The following is a 4,402-nucleotide window of genomic DNA, read 5'->3' on the forward strand; positions in this document are numbered from 1 at the left end:
AAGCAATCCTTGGCTACCTAGGAAACAGAATGCGAATGAACTTTTTCCTCAGTTTACATTTTCGGTATAAAAGCTGTTTAGAATAAGCGCGGGTGAATTTTCAGGATGTGAACTCAGGATTTCATAAGGGACCCCTGAAAACTCCTCCCAGTAAAGTGATGGAGTTGTGTCTTTATTTTCATGCTTCCCGGCTGGTCCAGAGAAATAATTTATGGTCCAGGATGGTCCCAGACCACAATACATACATTATATGAATGTACATGACAACAACTAAAGAAAAGAGGCCATGAATTTGAATGAGAGAAAGAGAGAGGACACATGGGAGGATAAGGATGGAGGAAAGAGAAGGTGAATTGATGTAATTACCTTATAATCTCAAAAGAAAAATATATATTTAATAAGAAGATTAATAATACAATTTGAATGTCAAAAGACTTGGGATTGCTTAAGAAAGCAATTTTCTTCCCTTATCAGTATCCTTGTGTGGCATTATTTATTTAAGATGACATATTTCTGTTGGTTAGTTGAAAAACATTTTACTATTATTTTTATCGATTTTCTTTTTTTAAAAATCTTTTTTTTATTGAGAAAATGAGAAAAAAAAACAAGTTTCCACCTCCTCCCACCCTTCTCCCCCTCCTCCCACTCTTCTCCCCCTCCCCCCACTCCTTTCCCCCTACCTCTCCAGTCCAAAGAGCTGTCAGGGTTCCCTGCCCTGTGGTAAGTCCTAGGTCCTCCCCCCTCCGTCCATATCTAGGAAGGTGAACATCCAAACTGGCTAGGCTCCCACAAAGCCAGCACATTACGTAGGATCAAAACCCCTTGCCATTGTCCTTGGCGTCTCATCAGCTCTCATTGTTCGCCATGTTCAGAGAGTCCAGTTTTATCCCATGCTTTTTCAGTCACAATCCAGCTGGCCTTAGTGAGCTCCCAATACATCAGCTTCGCTGTCTCAGTGGGTGGGTGCATCCCTCGTGGTCCCGACTTCTTTGCTCATGTTCTCCCTCCTACTTCTCCTCATTGGGACCTTGGGAGCTCAGTCCAGTGCTCCAGTGTGGGTCTCTGTCTCTATCTCCATCCATCACCAGATGAAGGTTCTAGGATGATATGCAAGATATTCGTCAGTATTGCTATAGGATAGGGTCATTTCAGGTTGCCTATCCCCAGCTGCCCAAGGAATTAACTGGGGACCTCGGCTTGGGCACCTGGGAGCCATTCTAGGTTCAAATCTATTGCCAACCCTAAGGTGGATCCCTTAACTAAGAATTGTGCTTCCGTGCTCCCCTATCCAACCTTCCTTTATCCCAATCCTCCTTTTTCTCCAAGTTCCCCCCTTCCTCCCCTTCTCCTTTTCTCTCCCCATCTCCCCTTACCCCCATCCCACCCCACCCCCAAGATCTCAATTTTCTCTCCGGCAGCTTTGTCTACTTCCCATAGCCAAGAGGATAACTATATGTTTTTCCTTTGGTTCACCTTCTTACTTAGCTTCTTTAGGATCACCAATTGTAGGCTCCGTGTCCCTTATTTATGGCTAGAAACCAATTATGAGTGAGTACATCCCATTTTCATCTTTTTGGGTCTGGGTTACCTCACTCAGGATAGTGTTTTCTATTTCCATCCATTTGCATGCAAAATTCAAGAAGTCATTGTTTTTTACCGCAGCATAGTACTCTAATGTGTAGATATTCCACACTTTCTTCATCCATTCTTCCATTGAAGGGCATCTAGGTTGTTTCCAGGTTCTGGCTATTACAAATAATACTGCTATGGACATAGTTGAACAAATGCTCTTGTCATATGATAGGGCATCTCTTGGGTATATTCCCAGGAGTGGTATTGCTGGGTCCAGGGGTAGGTTGATCCCAAATTTCCTGAGAAACCAAAACACTGATTTCCAAAGTGGTTGCACAAGATTGCATTCCCACCAGCAATGGATGAGGGTACCCCTTCCTCCACAGCCTCTCCAGCAAAGGCTATCATTGGAGATTTTTATTTTAGCCATTCTGACAGGTGTAAGATGATATCTCAAAGTTGTTTTGATTTGCATTTCCCTGATCGCTAAGGAGGTTGAGCATGACCTTAAGTGTCTTTTGGCCATTTGAACTTCTTCTGCTGAGAATTCTCTGTTCAGATCAGCGCCCCATTTTTTAATTGGATTAATTAGCATTTTAAAGTCTAGTTTCCTGAGTTCTCTATATATTTTGGAGATCAGACCTTTGTCTGTTGTGGGGTTGGTGAAGATCTTCTCCCAGTCAGTAGGTTGCCTTTTTGTCTTGGTGACAGTGTCCTTTGCTTTACAGAAGCTTCTCAGTTTTAGTAGGTCCCATTTATTCAATGTTGCCCTTAATGACTGAGCTGTTGGGGTTACACATAGGAAGCGATCTCCTGTGCCGATCTGATGTAGGGTACTTCCCACTTTCTCTTCTATCAGGTTCAGTGTTTTCGGGCTGATAGTGAGGTCTTTAATCCATTTAGACTTGAGTTTTGTGCATGGTGATAGATATGGGTCTATTTTCATTCTTCTACAGGTTGACGTCCAGTTATGCCAGCACCATTTGTTGAAGATGTTTTCTTTCTTCCGTTGTATACTTTTACCTCCTTTATCAAATATGAGGTGTTTATAGGTTTGTGGGTTAAAATTCGGGTCTTCTATACGATTCCATTGGTAGACTTCTCTGTTTTTATGCCAGTACCACACTGTTTTCATCACTGTAGCTCTGTAATAGAGTTTGAAGTCAGTGATGGTAATGCCTCCAGACAATCCTTTATTGTATAGGATTGTTTTGGCTATCCTGGGTTTTTTGTTTTTCCATATAAAGTTGATTATTGTCCTCTCAAGATCTGTGAAGAATTTTGATGGGACCTTGATGGGGATTGCATTGAATCTATAAATTGCCTTTGGTAGAATTGCCATTTTTACTATGTTGATCCTCCCAATCCAAGGGCAAGGGAGGTCCTTCCATTTTCTGGTATACTCCTCAGTTTCTTTCTTCAATGCCTTAAAGTTCTTGTCAAATAGATCTTTCACTTCCTTGGTTAGAGTTACCCCAAGATATTTTATGCTGTTTGTGGCTATCGTGAAAGGTGAAGCTTCTCTGATTTCCCTCTCTGCTTCCATATCCTTTGTGTATAAGAGGGCGACTGATTTTTTGGAGTTGATCTTGTATCCTGCCACATTACTAAAGCTGTTTATCAGCTGTAAAAGTTCTTTGGTGGAGTTTTGGGGGTCGCTTATGTACACTATCATATCATCTGCAAATAACGAAACTTTCACTTCTTCCTTTCCAATTCGAATCCCCTTGATCCCCTTATGTTGTCTTATTGCTATTGCTAGAACTTCAAGCACTATATTGAAGAGGTATGGCGAGAGTGGACAGCCTTGTGGTGTTCCTGAGTTTAATGGGATGGCTTTGAGTTTCTCTCCATTTAATTTGATGTTAGCTGTCGGCTTGCTGTATATAGCTTTTATTATATTTAGGTATGACCCTTGTATCCCTAATCTCTCCAATACTTTTATCATAAAGGGATGTTGAATTTTGTAAAATGCTTTTTCAGCATCTAATGAGATGATCATATGGTCTTTTTCTTTCAGTTTATTTATATGATGGATTACATTGATAGATTTTCGTATGTTGAACCAACCCTGCATCCCTGGGATGAAGCCTACTTGATCATAATGGATAATTTTTCGGATGTGTTCTTGGATTCGGTTTACCAGTATTTTGTTGAGGATTTTTGCATCGATGTTCATGAGTGAGATTGGTCTATAATTCTCTTTCTTGGTTGAGTCTTTGTGCGGTTTTGGTATCAGAGTAACTGTAGCTTCATAAAAGGAATTTGGCAGTGCCTCTTCTGTTTCTATATTGTGAAATACATTAAGGAATATAGGTATTAGGTCTTCTTGGAAGTTCTGGTAGAATTCCGCATTGAAACCCTCTGGTCCTGGGCTTTTTTTGGTAGGGAGTTTTTTGATAACCTCTTCTAATTCTTCGCGACTAACAGGTCTATTTAGATTGTTCACCTGGTCCTGATTTAACTTTGGTCAATGATATTTATCTAAGAAAGTATCCATTTCCTTTACATTTTCCAGTTTTGTGGCATATAGGCTTTTGTAGTAAGATCTAATGATTCTCTGAATTTCCTCTGTGTCTGTGGTTATGTCCCCCTTTTCATTTCTGATCTTATTAATTTGCAAATTCTCTCTGCCGTTTGATTAGTTTGGATAGGGGTTTGTCAATCTTGTTGATTTTCTCCAGGAACCAGCTTTTTGTTTCATTGATTCTTTGGATTGTTCTCTGTGTTTCTATTTTATTGATTTCAGCCCTCAGTTTGATTATTTCCAGTCTCCTACTCCTCCTAGGTGAGTCTGCTTCTTTTTTTTCTAGAGCTTTCAGGTGGGCTG

Source organism: Microtus pennsylvanicus, chromosome 1 (assembly GCF_037038515.1).
Source record: "Microtus pennsylvanicus isolate mMicPen1 chromosome 1, mMicPen1.hap1, whole genome shotgun sequence".
Taxonomy (NCBI): domain Eukaryota; kingdom Metazoa; phylum Chordata; class Mammalia; order Rodentia; family Cricetidae; genus Microtus; species Microtus pennsylvanicus.